At 45.5% G+C, this 21311-nt stretch overlaps 1 long non-coding RNA gene across 1 annotated transcript in view; it reads right to left on the minus strand.

The window, feature by feature from the left end:
- Positions 1-2563, minus strand: part of LOC115070823 — an 8208-nt gene extending 5645 nt beyond the window's left edge. Inside the window, exon 1 of the long non-coding RNA XR_003849948.1 lies at positions 2409-2563. This is a non-coding gene — a long non-coding RNA (uncharacterized LOC115070823). The remainder of the gene's footprint in view (positions 1-2408) is intronic.
- Between the last annotated feature and the right edge of the window lie 18748 nt (positions 2564-21311).

Consider the following 21311-nt stretch of genomic DNA (forward strand, 5'->3'; position numbering starts at 1 on the left):
GGACCTTGAAAGGTAAGACAGGTCTGTGAGATCATGTGACCCTTAGGGCCCTAGCTGCTACCCTCTCCAGAAAGCCTCCTCAGAATACCGCAAAGCCACTTCGCACTATCAACTCAGAGAGGCCTTGTTTGACCACTGGGAATCCGTCTGTTTCGTTGTTTTATTGAACACATTCATTGAACCCTTCTGGTTTTGAGGCAATGTGACATCGTGACTTCAGAGCACAAGCTTCAGAGTCTACATGGTTTCGATTCTAGGCCTGGTCCTAGAATGTGCTCCTGAGTACATGAGATCTCTCCCTGTGCCTGGGTTTTATCTGTAAAATGGGAATCATGACACCCAGTTGCCGAATCAGGCTGGTGGTGATCCAGGGTCTGTACCACTGGTTCCTTGTGGGGATCAAATGGACTTGGCACAGAAAGTCCTTAGCACAGGCTTTCAGCTCCACTCTAAGCCTGCTGTAAGCAGGCCCCACCTGGCCTCTGTACTGTCACAGAGCTCAGTGGCCTCTGGGAAGGAGCAGGACCTGGGAAGGTGACTATGATCTTGAGGAGCTCCAGGGCACAATGGAGAGGCCATAGGAAATGGTGCTAAGAGTTTAGGAAAGTGTTTAGTCAGGCCATGCTAGATAGGCCAGCTCTGGCAGATTGAGTTGGAGACTGGGATCAGAATGGGAAGGGGAAGAAAGGCAAGGACAGTTCCTCACCCAGTGCTCAAGCTTGAAGCTTCCCCCTACTGGGGTCCTTCCATGGGCAAGTGTTGAGATCAGGCTGTGCCATGCCTAAGTTACTCTGTATTGTATAAAATAATGAATTTTCAGACTATACCTTGCCCTGAGAGACTCCGTTTTACAAGCAGTTTTCAACTCCATTTTGAAGATGAAGAATGATTCTGCATCTTGGTAGACACTTAAACAGCACTATCTGTCTGACACCACCGTAACACAGACTGATAAATGACTTATTCCTGGGAATGGAAATGTTCCACCCTACAAATTGGGACTGTAGGAGCACATGGGTGTATTAAAATCATGTTAGGAAAACCAGGCCCAAAGACTTATTGGACACATCAGACTGAGGAAAGTATGCAACTTCCCTTATCTAGACCCATAAAGAGAAGGACACTTAAGACTGTAATAACAACAGTCCCATTTGACCTGTCATCTGACCACCAGTGTGTGCAATGTGTGTAAGTCAAGGAACCAACAGGCAGAGAACTCCCAACTGTCCCTGGAGCTTTAGCTTGGCTTGATCCCTGCTAGTCATACAGCCTACTGGAGTTGCCATCTACCTATCATTCTGTTTATCCATCTGGACATGCTGTCTACTCATCCACCTAGACCCAGATCTGCCCTCTTTTGAAATCTCTTGAGTTCTGCTTTGGCCTCTTTAGTCATATATGTGAATATATGTGCATATATATGAACTGTGTGATGTATCATCTGAGAGGTAATGTTAGTAATTTAGAATGGAAAAAACAAACTTGTGTTTGCTTTGGCCAGGACTGTCAAAGAAAGTGGGACTACTTGGCAAAATGTTACCAATTTAACTGCTGTAGTTTGTGAATTTATTTTTATTCAATAAATTCTGACATTGTGAAAGGATGCAAACATGTTCATTCTCATGACAGCAAGCCTGAGAGAGTAGGCCCGACCGCAGTTCATATACTATGTTGAAGCTAGCCAAAAGACAAGAAGTGTTGAGCCATTTCCTCCTTGTTGTCTAGCCCCCATAATGTAATTGGGGTAATGCTATACTGATGAAACAAATAGATCCCCAAATTTCCATAGCTGGAGACACAAGCTCATCTAACTACCTTGGCCTGCATGCTAACATCTACCACTTATATTCCCTCAGTGAGGACTAGGCTCACAGCTCCATCTTTAACCCAGTGGCCAGAACTGGCAACCGGATCTCAAGGACGGGGACTGCTATCAGCAGCTCCCACTCCATAGGAAGAGCTGAGCCCACGGCCTTCTTTAAACTGCTTGCAAGTCACCATTCCAAGGCTAGGCTCTGATAGGCCTTCTACAGTGGAGCAGAAGGAAAAACCACGGATGGTTCTGAGGGAAAATGGGTGGTACAGGTGGACCCTCTCAAAGACTGCCCAGTATACAACATGATCTCAGTACCTGAGGTAGCCTAGGTATGTTTCCCAAGCCTCTTCCTCCTCAGAGTCCTTAGAATCCACCCAGGTACAGGTCCCCCAGAGACACAGCACAGCAGGCAAGCCAGACATGTGGTTGGATCTGTGAGCAACTCAAGGAAAGACCAGCAAAGGCTTCCTGAGTCCCCTTGCCCAGGCCACAGTCAGCTTAGAGAGACCTCAGAGCATTCCTCTGGGCTGTGCTCCCCTGTGCCCGATTACCTGTGCCCAGCTACCCTGCTGGTCAAATCCCAAGTCCTCACCAGTCAGGACTGGATCAAAAGAAGAGGTGTGGGTGGGGTTGAGGCACGTTGCGACAAGCTCTGACCCAGGTTCTGCACCTCCAGCCAGCGCTTCTTACACACTTGCTGATAGTTGGGAGAACACAAAAAATAATAAGCCTGTTGGTACTCATGAGTTTGTGACACTGAGACCAGGCACCAGTGATGTGAGAATGTGTCAGGCCCCTCACAGAGGAACAAGCAGAGGATGAATGCCAGTGCTGGAGGGGCTGTCATGGTGAGTCACTCTCCTTCTTTGGGGCAGTCAGAGGAGGCCTCCAGGAAGTTCCAGCTTGCAGGAAGGGGAGGGATGTGTCTCTTTGGTATTTCCAATTGTGTTTCTACACATGTGGTCCTTCACAGTTCCAAAGCCAGCAAATTAGGTGAGGCAGAAAGGAAAGAAGGGACAGTTACCTCTATTTCAAGGGAGGAGGAAGCAGGGGCCTGAGAGGCTGAGCTCCTTGTTCAAAGTGGCACAGGAATTTGTAACAACACAGACATCCAGCCTACCAATGTTTGGTAGGGTTTGGGTTTTTGTATAAGCTTGACAAATGTATCTCTCCCTCAGGGCTGGTCAGGGCAGGTCCACAGGAGGGGTGAGAAACTCTGGTTCAGGGTGCAGACTCTCCCTGGAGGGCCTCTTGAGTCTGGGTGCTCAGTCTCCTCTTAAGAACATGTGTTTCCTGTTTTCCTTCTCCCTCTAGCTCAGGACAGAGAATAGGGTTTTCCTGAGCGGAAGAGCCTCAAAGCCCTGGCGCAGTCCCAGGCAACTCTGGCTGGTCTGGGGCTCACAGCTCTGGTTACTCAGGAGGCTGAGACCCTCCCCTACCCAGCTAGTGATGCTCAGGACAGAATCTTCTCTAACTCCAAACTCTTCTGACCCACACTGTGAACCCAGGGCCTTGACTCCCAGCTGATATTCTTTGAACCTCTTTGCCTATTCATCACCTTGGCAAGCCTGGAAGTAATGCTGCCCTGGAAGAGAGAAGCCAGGACTGAGGGGCAGGTTTCTGGTCCCCAGGGCCAGAGAGAGGAAGAGAAAAACTTCAGCCAACCTGCAGACATTGGAAAGTCAGGAACTGTACACTTCTCCCATGTGCCCCCCGCCCCCGCCCCGCTGTCTCCCATGCATTCGGTGGAGGCTGGGGTCAGTGTTGACATCACCCCAGCACCATGTGGGGTTGGCAAGGTCTGGACTCAGGCCACAATAGCGATGAACATAGAGCTCAGATGCTAATTGGACATCTTTCCTACTGTCTGGTCCAGGCTTGTTTGTTTCTTAGAATATATCTTAGTCTGCTTTTTTTTTCTTTTTAAAAAAGATTTATTTTTATTTTTACCTGTCTGATATGTCTGTGTCTGTACACAGACATGTGCACATGTGAGTACAGGTGCCTGCTGGGTCCAGAAGAGAGTACTGGATTCCTAGGAGCTGAAGTTACAGGCAGTTATGAGCTGTCTGACATGGGGCTAGGAACCGAACTCAGGTCTTCCGTAAGTAGTATGTGCTTTTAACCACTGAGCCTCTTCTGCCTCCAATTTAGTCTGTTTTGTGTTGTTTTCACAAAATGCCTGAGGTGGGATAAATGATAAAGAAAAGAGATTTATTTAGCTTACAGTTTTGGAGGCTCAATCTCAAACTCAATCTGTTTGGATTCTGATGAGGGCATTCTGCTGTTATAATATGTGGATGGCATCACGTGGTGGAGGAACAAGCAAGGGTGGTGAGTGTTGTACACATAACTAATCTGCTCCCGTGAGACCTAACCCTCTCTCCTAAGGTGGGCATTAATTCCTTCTGAGGGTGGTGACCTAATTACTCATGACCTAATTACTTTGCTCTTAAATGTTCCACGATCTTTTTAAAAAATTTATCATTTTTATTTTATGTGTATGCATGTATTGTCTGCATGTAGGTAAGTGCACCTGTGTCCTGCAATGCCCACAGAGGACAGAAGAGGCTGTTGGATCCCCTAGAACTGGAGTTAAGGACAGTTGTTAGTTGCCGGGTCTTCGAACCTGTGTCTTCTGCAAGAACAGCCAGTGTTCTTAACTGCTGAGCCATCTCTCCAGCCCCCAATGTTCCACCATCTTTTGATACAGTTCCACTGAGGATCAAGTCTCTCTCTTGTGTGAGAGATGGCAGAAGAACTGATGAATGAAAGGAGAAGATGATGGAAGAAGCATCTCATCTCAGACCCTTGGAGCCCAGAACTGGTGTGAGTATAAAGAAGGCAGCAGCTGGCTCCCCACGATGGCCCCCAGCCTGAGCGTGGGAAACAGGAGAAGACTGCGTTCTCCCTTTCCTTAGCTCAGCCACCTCCTCCCCACAGAGGAATCGTCCCCTGCTCAGGCCTGTTCTCCAACAAGCAGCAAGATCTGCTTCTGTCTGTTGGAATTACTCTTAAGAGTATGGAGTGTAGGGGCTGGAAAGATGGCTCAGTAGTTAAGAGCACTTGCTGCTGTTCCAAAGGACCTGAGTTCAGTTCCCAGCACCCACATGGGGCAGTTCACAACCATCTATAACTGCAGCTCCAGGGGGATCCATTGCCCTCTTCTGGCCTCCATGGGTATAGAGAGAGAGAGAGAGAGTGTGTGTGTGTGTGTGTGTGTGTGTGTGTGTGTGTGTACACACGCATGCATGTTTCATCAGCTGTGCGCTGGGAGTGGGGCTTAAGGATAGGTAAAGGTGTATATATAAGTCTATGGGTGTTCTGTATATGAGTTCCTGGGGCTTTGGGTAAGGTGAGATGCCAGCCCCCTGCACCCACACACAGGCCTTGCACCCATGGGGGACATAACCACCTCTGTTGACCCGGCCTGAGGCTTTGAAGTCCTCCTTCCATGTGAGAGCTCCAGGCACAAGCAACACGGGTTTATTAGGTGCAGGTTTATCTGGGGCTAATTTACCTTGTTAAGATAATTGTGCCAGAGGCTGCAGCTCTGAGGTCCCCACCTTAGTAATTACCCTTCTTTGGGTCTCTTTCATCTCTAAGGACTATGCCCTTTCTCAGAGCTTTACTTTGCTGGGCCTCTCATGTGCCCCTTCCGAGACTGGAGGGGCCCTGGCAATACTTTCAACAAGGCCTGTGTTTTTTTATAAAATTTACAGAAGTGTTATTCCAAGCAAGGTCATTAAAGGCCGTTGTTTCTTTTCACCCCGACTTCCTCTCTGTCACATTTTCCCTCCCATTAGGTGGCACTGGAAGCCTTTTTAGGATTCAGCCTAGAGAAACTTGAACCAGAATTGCATTGTGTGTGAGGAACAGGATGGCATTGTGTGGGACACTATATATGCACATATATTTCATGAGAGTGGCTCTAGGTCACCTTCATGCATGTTACAGTTACTGGAGGAGGAATGGTTTCCTGGGAGATTCTTGTCTCCTGTGGTGATGTGATGGGAGCATGTCCTATGGCTCTTGGTACAGGAAGCATGCAGGAAATGACAGAGAAGCGGGATTTGAAATGTGCAGAGCCAGAAGCTGCTGGAAAGTTCTTTTAGTCTTACAGTCATCTATGCTAGAGATTTACCCCAAATTGGTATGGTTAATTTTATGCATCAGTTCATTTACTTTGGGGTGTGCCTTGAAGGTGCTTCCAGGGGTGATTTGCACTTGACTTGGTAGATTAAAAAGATTGTCCTAGAGCCAGGTGTGGTGGAGCACACCTTTAATCCTAGCACTTGGGAGGCAGAGGCTGGCAGATTTCTGAGATTGAGGCCAGTCTGGTGTATATAATGAGTTCCATGTCAGCTGTGGCTACAGAGAGACCTTGTCTCAACAAAACAAAACAAAACAAAAAATCAAAACAAAAACAAAAAAGAAGATTCTCCTCATCCAGGCAGGGGATGGTCCTCCTGAGGAACTGAAGGGCTGAACACAGCCAAAACAGAAGGCAGATTTGCTCTGTCATGATCTGAGTCCTGACGTTATTTTCTGCCCTGGGACAACAATGCTCCTGGAGCTCATATCTTTGCGTGTGGAGTGAACTGCCACCAGCATACCTATTTCTCCAGCTTGGACATGGCAAGTCAAGGGACTTCTGAGCCATAATTTTTTCCATCCCTCCCTGCTTCCCTCCCTCCCCCCTTCCCTCTCTCCCCTTTCTCTCTTCCTCCCAGAAATGGCCCCCTCAACCACAGTGGTGGTGATCAATCAAGCCTCCTTGCCTAAGGAAATGGTGGCCTCTCCTGAAATAGTTGCTGTATAAAACTGCTGTTTCTTTGGCTTACTCCTCATGTTGATTCTAGACCTAGAATTAGATGCAAATCCCTGCAAAGGTGAGCCCTGCAAAGTGATCCTTGGGGAAGTGCCTGATGCTTCAAAAGAATGACTTGTATATATACCATCTATAACGAGCAGAAACCTGAGGAACACGAGTATGAAAAGATATTAAGATTGTGAGGTAATTACAGCACAAGGATTATAAAGTTGCATCAGACAAAATGCATTGATATGGGCTCACTAAGCAAAGACTCTGCAGTTAATGTTCCATCTGAGGGAATTAGGAAGGGTTCTAGCAGTTCAGTAGGTTGGTTGGATGAAAGATAAATCAAAAGATGGTCATATGAGAAAACTGACATTCCTGCCTCCTCTAGTTTAGTGTAGGGGAGGATTCAGAAGCTCAGGGAGATTCAGTTCTAAGGTGGGTTTGACATTTAAGACCTTCTCACTTAAACTGGGGTTCCTTTCATCCACACTTTGGGAAACCTTACCAGCATCCTGGAAAATCTCTGTGGTTACTTTTCTCTGTAGGCCCGATCCTTCAGTGCAGACTCTAGCCACTCAATTGGGAACTAAAATTCAACAAGAGCAGGTAAATCCTGGTGGCAGGAGCCAAATCGAAGCACACTCAATTGCTAGAGGCAGATACACCCAGAAGTAATGTTTTACCAGCTGGGACTTCCTAAGCCCAGGCAAAATGACATAAAATTAACCATCACAAATCCACTCTTTGTCTCCTTGACATCTTCTTAAGCCATATTGGCTTTCCAAATAAAATCAACAAGGTCGTACTTCCACCTAAAATGATGCATTTATCCCTATCCAACCCTTCTCCAGAACTGGTCTCTTCTCAAGGGTAAAGTCCTGAATAATGTCTATTCTTAGCCTAAGTTTTCTACAACTTAATACTATGATGTGACATCAGCAATATGCAAATGCTGATGTAAAATCAGCCATCTTCCGCCACATCTGAGTGCTTCTGAAAGAGATAAGCACTTGAGTAGACTGAGTAAAGACCTGCCATCATCCATGTGGGAAGACGGCATTCACTATGTTGAAGACTGAAAAGAACACAGGGGAAAGGTGTATTTGTTCTCTGAGCTGGGACACACGTTCTCTGTGCTTTGGACATCGATGCTCCTCTCCCATTTCAGACCTTTAGGCCAAACTACATACCTATTCAGTTTACTTTGTTCCTCTGGAGAACACCAACCCTAGAAGGATCCCAAAATTTCACACAGTGTCAGCTGTAAAAGCGAAATCAACTTTTCCAATGTCCCAACCCTAAAGTACACATTTTTCTCAACTACGTTGGAAGGCTGACTATTCTACTCTGCAAAACAGATATTACAAAATCATTGACACACGATAGAGCAATCAAAGAGAGCAGAGAGTCAAAAGAGAAGAAAAGAATATTGCAAAAGTGTGTCAGCAAGTTGATTTATTAAAATACTATTTTTTCTGTTTCTGGGTATATGTCATCTTTTAAAAATGATGAACTGATGAGATTTCTAAAGAAAGGAGAGGCAATTTAAAGAGACAGTCTCCTTTTGAACTTAGTTTTATATTCATAATTTCATGATCTGCTTCTACATTTTGTTAATTTCAGGGCCCCAAAGAATTGGATACATCTTGGTACTTTTCAACATCACAGGATCTAGAATCACTTAGGAGACAAACCTCTAGGCATACCAGGAAGGGACTGTCTAGTTTAAGGTTAGTCTCTGAGAATGTCTGTGAGGGATTATCTTGATTATATTAATTGGGAAGACCCTTTTTAATTGTATTTTGTTTTGTTGTGTCTTGTTTTGAGAGGACTCTTTATATGTATCCCTAGCTAGCCTGGAACTCATGATGTAGATCAGGCTGGCTTCAAACTCATAGAGATCCACCTGCCTCTGCCTCTGGAGTGCTGGGATATTAAAGGTGTTCACTGCCATGCCTGGTGGGGCAGAGCCATCTTAACTGTAGGGATCTGTTTAAAATGGAGAAAGTAAACTGAGCCCAGGCATTCATTCACAATTGAGAATAAGATGTGATCAGCTGCTTTAAACTCCTGCAGCCTTGACTTCCCCACCCTGATGGACTGTACCCTTTGAACTGTGACCTAGAATAAACCCTTTCTTCTCTAGGTTGCTTTGTCAAAATATTTTATCACAGCAACAGGAAAAGACACCAAGACAGTGCTGTTGACATTTGTCTATGGGGATTGAGTAGGGAGCATAACTTGTCTTGAGAGTTTTCCAAGGCCTGATTGAAGGAGGTAGGGCCCAGAAGAATTTTCTGAAAGTAGGGGTTGGATGAGCTAGAATTCTAAGGCCTTTAGATACTTGGCTATAGGTGTGTCTGTGGTCAAGGTAGGAGGGTCACATGGAGGGGAAAGGCCTCTTACCATCATGGTTATCAGCTATTTCTATCAGTGAGTTTCTTTAATGTCATGTCTCCTTCTAGACTGTAAACGCCATGAGAACAGATGGCATGTTCGTGCGGCTTACCTATGTATCCTAGAATCTAGTACAGGGCCTGGCACAGAGCTGCTTAACAGATCTACATCAAAAGAATCACCTGAGTAAATTCAACATTTTTATCCTTTCAGTGTTAATATTATCCAATGTGTATAATTCTTGTGGGTGGTTAAGAGGAGAGGAGAGCAGGCTCTGACCTCTTTCCTATGCTTGGTTCAAGGATGACTGCTTTAGATGGCTTTCTACACTCTGGTTCTCCTCAAGAGAGACTCTGGCATAGAAAAAGAGAGGTTTTTTTTATCAGTCTCTCTCTCTTTCTCTCTCTCTCTCTCTCTCTCTCTCTCTCTCTCTCTCTCTGCTCTTACCCTCTCATTCTCTCATTTTCTACTTTCTGTTTATTTATTTACCTTGAGATGGGGTCTCCCTAAGTTGCCCAGGCTGGCTTCAAACTTCTGGGTGCAGCAATCTTTCTGCCTCAGCCTCCTAAGTAGTTGGGACTTAGGCACACACCACATCTGACTCTGTGTCTCTAAATGATCACATGCCAGTTGCTTTTTAATTTTAACACTATTAGTTCATACTGAAAAAAATCTAAATTCAGAGCAACTTATGCATTGAAACCACCAAGAGACTTACGTATTACATTAAAATTTTAAGTAGAACGATGAGATACTCATTTCAAAAGCATTTTTTTTACATTTCATAATTTCTAGGAAGAGAGAAAGAAAATGCTCATCAGTGCAGCTAGGTTTCCCTGCAGCTCTGGTTCTAGTTCAAAGAACACAAGTGTTTCAGTGTATATGACCAGCACTGTGGATGTCTGATGAGGTTAAGGAAGCCTTAGACCAAAACAGACTGAATGCTCATGACCAATGAACATACTTTAGTCTCTACGACACCTGCCAGAAAAATATGTTTTCCTCTAAGTTATCAAGTGACAGATTCTTCCCCACAGTGGTGGTTTCAGAGAAGACATTCCACTTTACCACCTTCCCCTTTCTGTTGTCTGAATAGTGTTGGCCTGCAGAGACACTTGCAGTGGGGGCAATTTGTATGCGTACACACACACGTGCACACACATATAGATGTGCTTGGGTCTAGAGAGATGGTTCGTCATTTAAAAGCTTGTACTGCTCTCACAGAGGACTTGGGTTCAGATCCTAGCACCCACATGGCACGGGGCTTGCACTTTTCTGTAACTTTAGGTCCAGGGGGGTCAATGCCTCTGGCCTCCGTGGGTACCTGCCCTCATGTGCGCTGTATTGGTTATCTTTCTGTTGCTGTGGTAAAATACCATGACCAAGACAACTTACAAATAGAAGAGTTTATTTGGGCTTATGGTTCCAGAGGGATAAAAGTCCATCATAGTGGGGAGGCAGCAAGCAGCAGGCATGGCAGCAGAAGCAAGAAGCTGAACACTCATATCTTCAAACTCAGACATGAAGCAGAGGGGGGGGGCTGGAAGTGGGGCGAGGCTATGCATGTGCTTCCTTCATCAGCACCTCCCAAACTCCCCAAACAGCACTATCAACACCAAGTGTTCAACTACTTGGACCTCTGGGGGCATTTCTCATTCAAACCATCACATGCAACCCCCCAGACACATACATATAATTAAAAATAGTAAAAAGCAAGAAGATGTGCTTAACTTTATAAAGACACATTTTCAAAGGATTTTACATCAATTTTTTCACTATATCTTTATTGTCACTTGTTGGGGGGGCAAGGGGGGTTGTGAATCCATTAGTCCATAAGAGTATTATACACAAGTGTTTCACTCAAGAATTCTGAATTCAAAGAAAGGAGAAATTTCTATGGACTGGGTAGAGAGAGAAGGTTTCTTAGATATAAGAAGACCCTCTGATGTACATTTACACTATAGTCTGAAATGAATTTAGTAGTCCATCTCTAAATGTAAGACAAAAGCAGGGCTTTCTTAGTTATTCTTACAAGACATGTTAAGTCACACTGTGCAGGATATCCTAGACTAGATGCTGGCCTCAGCACGTCCCTTCATATAGGAGCCCAGGATTGGGATAGAGGGAAAGAACTGCAAAAGGAGGCATGGTTCCCCAGCCAGGGAGTGATAGGGTTTTACATCAATTTTAAGTTTATTTTTACTTTTAGTTATGTGTATAAGTGTGCATTTGTGCATAGGTATGAACATGTGAATACAGGTGCCTTTGGAAGCCAGAAGCATCAAATCCCCCAGAAGCTGGAGTTACAGGTAGTTGTGAACCACCCAGTGTGGTTGCTGGGAATTGAACTCAGTCCTCCAGAAGAATGGTATATGCTCTTAACCACTGAGTCATCTCTCCAGCCCCAGGATTTTACTTTAAAAGCTCAAATAATATTTAATTTAAAAAAATTTTTCCAATTAGTTACATTTTCTAATCTTTGGAATTTTTTTTTTCCTGAGACAAGGCCTCATGTAGCCCAGGCTGATCTCAAATCTACTATGTAGCCAAGGTTGGCCTTGAACTCCTGATCTTCCTGTCTCTACCTTCCAAGTGCTGCTGGGATTACAGGTGTGTGCCACTGTACCTTGCTTAAAATGGTTTCTTTTAAAATTATATGTTCCAATAAATATGTTTAATGTTTATATTTTTAAGTATATACTCAATGTTTTATAATATGTTCATTAATTTTAAAAGTTAAACTAAAATTTCAGTTTCACCAATTTATAAACTGGATTAATCATTTTATCTCTGTATTTTGGTGCTCTACATAAACAAAGTACAACTCCTAGGGCAATGGTAATGTGGAAAACAATCCTCTTCTTAATGTAGAAAACAAAGTTACTGCTCAGAGAGGGTCACATGGCTCAGCCAAGGTCTCATGGCTATTTAATGAGCAGCAAAGGGCTGTTTGTGAGCTCTTTTGTTTTGTTTTGAGACACAGTGTCATGTAGCTCAGGCTGGCCTCAAACCTGATTTGTTACTGAGGAAAATGTTGAACTCCTGGCCTTCCTATATCTACTTCCCAAATTCTGGGATTATTGGCATGTGCCACCAGCCCAGTTATTATGCAGCACTGGTGATCAAACCCAAGGCATCATGCATGCCATGCAAGCACTCTACCAACTGCCCTATACCCTGGCCTGGATGCAGCTCTTTCTATGCCAAGTCTAGAGCATGTGTTCCTACCCAATACTGTTTCTGACTCCTTTGACTCAGGACCACTGGTTCTATTTCTCTCTGTCTTCCTGGACAGAGCCCCATTGAAACTACATCCCTGTTGAAACCCTGTTGAAATATAGAACCTCAAATTTGGGTCCCTTTGCTCTAAAGGATGATGAACTACAGGACTTAATACCAACTCTCTTCCTGGGGCCTTCAAGGGCCACATGGGGAAATACAGGGACCTTAGAAGAGGGAGAAATGGGATCTGAGAGTCAATAAGCTAGCTTTCCACAAGAGGGCTGCCTGCCTGCACATCACCCTGCTGTGTTGTCTGGTACCACAGGTCATTTGATCCCACCGAGCCAGGGCTGTGTTCTTGCTGTTGGGTTATTGTAGGAAATGGGTCCATCACTTACTGTCCAGTCCCTGGGTGGCATCAAGTGTCACACGTAGCATGGAAAGGTCCAGCTTAGAGTACTTTCCCAGAGTGACCCCAGGGCTAGTCCTGGTGACCTGACATAGATTCCCCTTGGGTCTGACTCACTCACTCATAAACATCCCCACCCTCTAATTCGGCAAGCAGAGGGCTCCATTCCTGGGCAGGCCCCCTGTTGCTGGCTGTTCTAGTAATTAGTGACTGTTGATTGGCCCCAGAGCCACACTCATTATGCCCAATGGAGATCAAAGCCAGGCCCAATAATCTGCTAAACGAGTTGTCAGATTAAGGCATTCTTCTGGGCTATTAGAAAGATTTTTCCCCCTGGGTAAAGGCCTGTCAGGGCATATGACCCCCCCCCCCCCACCTACCACAAGCTGAGCTAGAGGGGACTTTACAGCTTTTCTGCTCCTCTTACTTTGCATGTGGCCATTTAATGGTCCAGTCCCATTGCAGGGGCCCAGGCATGATCCTTGGGGGGCTACAAAGTAGAAAGCCCCCACCCCAGGAAAGTCATGTTTGAGCAGAGCTCACTTACACCTCTTTATGCTCCACTGAGGCTTCCTGGGCCCCTGTGCTTTTACCTGTACTGAACACACGACCTCAGTTTATCCTCAAGGGCTGAGGATTAAGCTTTATGTGGATTTTCCTTCCATTTTTCAAGAGCTAGCCCCAGGATGGTTTCAAACCTGGGCCTAGCTTACCCATCTCAGGAGTAGGCAGAGAGGCCCAGTTTCTAGCATCAGTGCTAATGGCGGCTAATGGCCACCACTGATAAAATATGGAGCGTGCCAGGCTCTGTGCTAAGGGGACCAAATACTGGTTTTCTTTATTCTGTATGAAAAGATTACGAGTGAGATATTTGTAGCATGCTCTCTAATACATAAGGAGAACAAAGCTCAATAATTATTCAAACCAGTCAACTTTGTGGTAGCTCTAGGGGTGGGTCCAGATTGGCTGGAATCAGTCTTGGCTTGGCTTAAATCCAGGTACATGATCTGATCTTGGCTAATGAGAAAGTACTAGTCACAGACTTGCAAGGGAGGAACTGGGAAAGGAGGATCTTTCTTCTTGGATGGGGTGTTGTAAATGAAATTTATACCTGCTAAAGCCATTTCTCTAACAGCAAAAAAGAACGTGGAGCTCTTAGAGGAAGGGGCAATATGGACCATGCACAGCTGCCATCATGGATTTTAGAACCAGTTTGAGCAGATGGAACTGAGTGAAACAAACATACATATTGCCTCTTGTTTAAGCTTGTTTGAGTTGGGTTTTCTGGGGTTTTCAGATGAACAGCTAGCACACAAACCAGTGACTGCAGTCCTAGCCCCAGAGGAACCAGACCTGTCCAATGCCTCTAGCTTTTAAAAGGGATCCTGGGCAAGGCCACCAGGGAAGCTGGAAGGCATAGTAGACTGACACAGTGGTCACCACTTATTCTGTGGGTAGCTGTCCCAGGGGCTGCTTCAGCCTGGCCACACTATGGCCTCACCTGGTACCCCTGCTTCACAAGTGGAACCACTTCACTTGATTATCCATGTTCACTACCTCCCATAATCCCTCATTCCAACCTGGCCCACTCTGAATACATGGGCCTAGTGTAGTTCTGACCTAGCCCCTGCGTTGGTTAGGATTAGGGTTGAGTGTGGAAACAGACAACATTCAAAGCAAAAGTGATAAGAGCAAGACAGAAGACCATGTCCTACAGAAAAGATTTTTTTCTAATGAAATTATATCCATGTGTTTATTTATTTATATGTGTGTCTATGCACGCACATGTAAGCCACCATACATGTGTGGCTGTCAGAGGACCTACTATGTGAGTCCTGGGAATCAAACTCAAGTTGTCATCCTTAGCAATAACTACCCAATGAGTCACCTCACCAGTACCCAATGTTTCCTTTTTAATGTTTTTTAATGGACAGAGTCTTGCTATGTAGCCCAGGCTAACCTTGAACTCATGATTCTCCTGCCTCAGCCTCTGAAGGCTATGATTATAGAAATGTGTTACCATTTCCAGGCCCCTCAAATAGTTAGGAAGACAAGGGACCAGAGCTGGTACAGCAACTTAGTTCCATAAGTTGTCACATGTACTTTTACTTCTTTTATATTAATCATCTTTACCAGAGATTTGTCCATTTTCTTGTATTCGGTTTTTTTATTTTTGATTGTGTGCTTATTTTGTGATAGGGTCCCATGTACCCCAGGCTGGTCTTAAACTCCTTGATCTTTCTGCCTGGGCCTCCTGAGTCCTGGGATTATAGGCATAAGACTCCATGCCTGGCTCTATTTTATCATCTTTTAAAGATTTAGCTTTTAGTTTTGTTGATATTTGCTATGTTCATTTTCTATTTCATTCATCTTTCCAAATCTTTATTAGTTCTTTCCTTCTCTTTTAATTTTAACTATATATTTTCTCTGTTTCTGAAGATGCCTTTTACCTTGAGATATATTTTATCAGATGCTGATATCACTACACATGATGGTCAGTGTTAATTATCCACTAGGCATAATCTAGACGCACATGGGAGATGGCACTCCAGGCATGCCTGTTGGGGATTGTCGGTGACCAGGATGTTGGTCTATATAAAATGGATAAAGCAAGCTGAGCATTAGGAAAGCATGCATTGCTGTTTCTTGACTGTGGATGTGATATGACCAGCTGCTTCAAGCTCCTGTTGACTGACTACCCTGATGCAATGGACTGTTTCTTGAACTGTGAGCTGAAATAAATCCTTTCTCCCTTAAGTTGCTTTTGTCAGAAGATTTTTACACAACAACAAGAAATTAATATACTATACCAACTTTCCTTTGCTTATTAGTTCTTCTGATACATCCAAATTTCCCTTTCTTTTTTCACCCTTCTTGGGTTAATGTGTCTCTTGTGAACAGCATTACATCTAGAGTCTCTGGCTAGAATGACTCTGTTACAGTCATAATTTCTATTCTATTTGTTCTGAAGTCAATCAGCATTTTTGCAGCCATGCACTGATTCACTTTCTACAATAACAGCAGGTCATGTGTGTTTTAACATTTATGCCAATAGTATCATTGTAGCTACCCTTTCAAAGTTTTGGTTGCTAATCAAAATGGCTCTCTAAGATCTTTCCATGTAAACTCATTAAGCTCTAGTATATTCATGTTGGCCTATGTCTAGCTGTATTAATTAGTCTTTTCCATTGTTATAACAGAATCCCTGAGGGGAAGAAGTTTATTTAGCTCACAATTCTGGAAGTTTGAGAGTATGGTACTGGCATCAGCTTGGCCCTGGTGAAGGCCTTGTGGGAGATGGTATCACAGTTGCAGAAGAGAATGAGAGAGAGAGAGAGAGAGAGAGAGAGAGAGAAGATTAAAAAAAATTTGTGTCTGTGCTGCAATATGTGTATGTGAGTCCAGTGTTTGTGAAGGCCAGAAGAGGGTGTCAGATCCCTTGAAGTTGCAGGTGCTTGTGAGCTGCTCTACCTGGGTGTTGGGAACTGAACTTGGGTCCTCTGGAAGAGCAGTACATACTCTTAACCACTAAATAGTCTCTCCAGTTCCTAAGTCATTTTGTTGTGGTTGTTGCTGTTATTTTTAACAACCATCTTTTCATGAGAGCTAATACACCATCCCTTGAGAACCACCTAAATCCCTTCTGAGGGCAGTATCCCCAAGACCTAATCAAATTCCACTAAGCTCTACCCCTTACAGGTCCCATCTTCTCAGTACTGAGGACCAACATATATATCAGTATAATGGGGACCAGTCTTTCAATTGAACACTGGGGGAACAAACCACACTTGTCTATTCATAAGCATTTAGATAATTTCTAAGTTTTGGACATTACATGGGAAGTTGGACTGAATGCTTTCATGTGTGCCTCCTTGAGCCTCATGTGTGAGAATTCTCTATTGGATGCATCTGGAGCTGTTACTGCTGGGTGGTGGAACATGTGTCCTCAAGTGGAGGAGATAGTCTTTGGGGTGGCTCTGTGGTTCTCTGGATGGAAGGAAATCCCATTTTCTTGTACCACTCTGGAATGTTGTTTATCCTGTGGCATAACCTTCACATTGGTAGGCTAAAAATCCCCTCTCATGATTTGAAATCTACAAGATTAATTTTTCTCGGAGGACATGGGCCATGATTTGTTTGTTCAGCATCCCCAGTGGAGTCAAGTTCAAAGTTGTCACTTCTGACTGAGTTGGATTAGCCACTCAGTACTGTATCAAATCTGATCTGACCAGAAAACCTTCAGCTTTCATTATTTTCTCTGTAGTATTTAGTATTCTCTGTAGCATTTGGGTGTCTGTGTGTGTCTGTGTGTGTGTGCACGTGTGTGTATGTACTTATAGGTCGGGTACATGAGTATGGAGGCTGGAGGTTGACTTTTTGTCTTCCTCTATTGCTATCTTTCATTTCTTTCCTTTTTTTCTTTATTCTTTTTAACCCCAGCTGACCTGGAATTCACAGCGTAGACCAGGCTGACATCAGTCTCACAGAGATCTATCTGCCTGCCTCTGCTTCCCAAATGCTGGGATTAAAGGCATATGCCACCAAGTCTGGCTCTATCTTGTTTTTTTGAGACAGGGTCTCTCACTGAACCTAGAGCTCACTGATTGCATAGACTGTGTGGCCAGCAAACTCCAAGGACCCTCCTGTCTCCACCCTGCCAGTGCTGGGGTTCCAGATGCACTTCCATCTTGCCCAGCTTCTACCTGAGGCTCCAAACTCAGGTCCTCATGCTTGCACAGCAAGCGCTGTACTCATGGAGCCATCTCCTCAGCCTCTCATGGAGTGTTTTTGAGTGCCCAAGTTAAGGCTTGGATCAAGGCCATCTCCATGTGAAAATTATGGCTAAATTCATCTTTCTGAGAAGCGCAAGCTTCCTTCCACAGGCTGCTGGGTGAGGTGGGAATCTAAGGTTTGTAACAATTTGGATGAGCTGGCAGAAAATTTAGCCTTTGCTCCCCCAACCCTTTCTTTGTGAAAGTACAAAAAAATAGTAAGACGATGCTGCTTGATGCTGCTTGGAGAGATGTTCAAAGAAGACATTTAAAACCTCAGGGGAAGCACGCCCATTCACAGATCAACAACTGTTTGCTGTTACATTCTTAGCTAGTCTTTGAGGCAGTTTTCCCAGAAACCTCTCCTGGTCACACCTGGTCCCCATTACTGTATCTGTTTGAAAGTAATAAAGCTGCCCTTCTCCAAAGTGCTTCGAAGAGCAGTAATTCACTGGGGCCTGCCCTTAGGTTGTCCAGATCATCCTGGCTGACAGTTTCATGGGATGACTGTTATCCACAGCCCTGCAGGAAGGCACATTCTGCCCAGACAGAAGCAATCCATGGGCCTATCAGTTGAGCGTGGGGACAGGAGTCAGTGTGTACCTCCCTAGGCAAACACATCTGCCTTGTACGTTCAGTGGCAGCTCTGTCTTCTGTCCTCAGAAGCAGGTACATTCAGGCTGGGCACAATTGCCTGTGTCCCTAGATGGATGCCCACTCCCTGCTCAGCACAAAAAGGCTGGGGAGAGCTGGGGAATTTGTGATCCTTGGGAGAGTGTGAGGCTCTCAGGGAAAGAGTATCCCTTTCCTTTGATGGACAGGTGAAGGGGGATGTTTCTCTCCCTTAAAGGAGGGAGACCCCTAAGAGACTCATTTTTTTCCCCTTTAAGACAGGCTCTCATGAAGGCAAGGCTGGCTTTAAACTCGCTATGTAATCCAGGATGACTTTGAACTTCTGATCCTCCTGTCCCCGACCTCCTGGATTAACTTGATTCCTTGGAGCCCCCAGGATCTGAGCTTCTTGTTGATCTGAATAAGGCTTTCCAGTGCCAGGCCCGCTTCTGTGCTTCTCTGCGCTCTTTCGTCACTTGCCTGTTCCCTAGTTGTGTTTGTAGTGGCACTTTCCAGGGCTATGGAGAGGAGCCTCTATCTCCCTGTGATTCAGTTTGATCTGACACTCCTTGACTGTGGATTTGTATGCCCAGTCCTGACCTGGAGTTGCCAGCATTAGCTTCTACAGTGTATAGAGGCAAATGGTAGGAAATATTCCTTCTTGGAAGGGCCTCCCTGCTCAGGGTGGTACCCTAAATCTCCAGGCCACTGTTTTTCTCTGAGCCCATCTCTCTGCTTGCCCATCACTTTCCCTCCTTCTTGCTGTTCTGTCTGCCACCCGCCCCCCATCCTCTCAGATGACTGGACCATGCTACTGACCTCCCACAGGCCCTTCCCTCCTGCCCTAGACAAGCATCCGGAAGCCAGCACCACTCCCTCTCCTGCCACTGCTCTGGGATCAAAGTTGGAAAGTGGAGGGAGGAAGAAGGAAGGAGGAAGAAAAGGAAGGAAGGAGAGAAGATGGGGAAGAGAGAAGGAGAGAAGGAGGAAGCGATGAGGGAAGGGAGAGAGAGAGAAAAGGAAGGAAGGAAGAGAGAAAGAGAAGGAGGCAAATCTTCACAGGCTTCCTTGTGAGGCTCTAGGGTTGTATCTAGTAAAGCCAGCGCATGCCTGGCACACGGTGAGGGCTCTCCACAATGTGTCTTGTGGCCTTTGATCTGATGTGCTGGTTTATTCATTTAAGAGTCAGAGGAGGAAACCTGCCTGCCACATTGGCTTCCTTTGCTTGGCTGGTCTCAGGGCCTACACCCCGCCTAAGAGGTAAACAGCAGCACTCATCTCTCTAGGCAGGTGTGGGCTGCTCTGCCCAAATTGGGTCTGTGAACAGCAAGAGTCATGTCAACAGCTCAGTCCAGGATTGAGGAGAGAGAAAAGGTTTAACCCCCTCAGCAGATCTGCTATGTAGAAACACAAACAAATAATGAGTATGTTAATTACTAATGATAGGGTTTACCATTTCCAACAGCACCAGTCATCGTTGGAATCTCCCCACAGCCTGTGAGGTAGGATAAGTGTTCTTCCTGTCCTGGATCTTATGGAGGTGAGCAAGAGCTGGAGAGGACAGGCAGTGTTCAAGTTTACACTCAAATTCAGAGCTGAGTGTCCCTTCCTTCTGGGTAGGGATCCCTTGTTCACTACTTCGCCCACTCCATTTTAGGTGACCCTTGGGCACCAAGGATGATGCCTGTATTGGGGCATGTTTCTTTACTTTCAGCACCCCTAGGAGGGGAGAGTACTCCAGGATGGCCCAGGATTTTGGCCATATTCAGGTCCCAGAACTTTCCTCAGACTGGCCCTAGACAGGCCCCAAGGCCTGAAAGTTGTGCTCCTGGTGACCGGGTACAGAGATAAGAGCAAGGGCCTTGCAGTAAGACCACCCTGGGGTTCCAAACCTTAGGTGCTTGCAAACTAAGTGACTCCAGATGAGTCACCCATGTGCAGAGTCACATTCCTTCAGCTGTAAGAGGGACACTGGAGAGGAATAATATCCTCAGTTTCTGAGTTGGACATGGTGACTCATGCCTGTAATTCTAGCACTTGGAAGGCTGGAGGATTGCTGCAAGTTTGAGACTAGCCTGTGCTACATAGTAACCCCCAGAAGAGCCTGGAATACAGAGTGAGACCTTGCCTCACAAAACCAAAACCCAAACAAAACAACTTCCCTCCATCTCCCCCAAACCAATCACCACCACCACCACCATCATCAGTACCTTGGTTTCTTAGGCTTGTCATGAGTCTCCTAGCCTCCTCTTCTCTGTGGTCAGCCAGGAAGAGGCAGTGCAGGTAAGGGAGGTGATGAGAGGTAAACTGAAGATGAAGTGACTGGAAGAGGGAGAGCTTCTAGCATTTTCTCCATGCACCTGCAGCCTTTTCAGTCTTCCAGTGCATTGTATACTTAACTCAGGATAGCAAATCTTACAGATGAAGAAGCTGAGGCCTGAGGAGGAAGCAGTGGTGGGTGTCCTGTTTGCTCTGATTGTCTGTAGATAAACCCTATGGGGCAGATGTTGTTAAATCTACTTATACGGAGGAGACTGAGGCTCAGACAAGAGGCCACTAGCATAAGGTCCCAGATTCCAGGGGAAATCTGACCACAAAAATCTAGGGCTGGCTAGATGGCTCAGTGGGTAAGCCACCAAGACTGTTGACCTGAATTCCATCCCTAGGGTCCACATGGTAGAAGGAGAGAACAGACTCCTTGCAAGTTGTCCTCTGACCACCACAAGCCAACCATGGCATCACACACAGTAAATAAATAAATAATAAATAAATAAGAAACCCTTCTGTAGTTCTGCTCTACCTGGCATTCTTGTCTCTAGACTTCCAGGCCCAGGGTATTTTGGTCCTATGATCCCTTTGTTCTTCTCAGTGTCTTCAAAGGACACTGAATTTAGGGGTAATGGCTGTGCTTTTGCCTTCTCAGGGCATCTTCAGTATTAGTAAGCTCTTGCTAGAAGAGGCTGGTGGGAAGTGAGTGCCTGAGAGCCAGCTCTGGACAGCTGAGGACTGAAGCCCTCATATGGCCTCTTTCCCTGAGGAAGAGCGGGCTGTAGTTGTACCTTGCAGCTTTCTATCAGGGGGATGAGCCGTGGGGAGAGGGCTGAAGTCCCCTGCTGTTCCTGCCCAGTACTGTAGCCTACACCCAAGTGGATGCCCTGTCATATCCACTCAGGAGGTCTGGTCCCTCTGGAGCAGGCCCTGGGAGAAAGGCTGATCTGGTGGTGGGTAATGTGCTCAGTGTTCTTGCTTTTATTTTTTTTG

The sequence above is a fragment of the Nannospalax galili genome, unplaced genomic scaffold, assembly GCF_000622305.1.
Source record: "Nannospalax galili isolate Female #2095 unplaced genomic scaffold, S.galili_v1.0 scaffold257, whole genome shotgun sequence".
NCBI lineage: Eukaryota > Metazoa > Chordata > Mammalia > Rodentia > Spalacidae > Nannospalax > Nannospalax galili.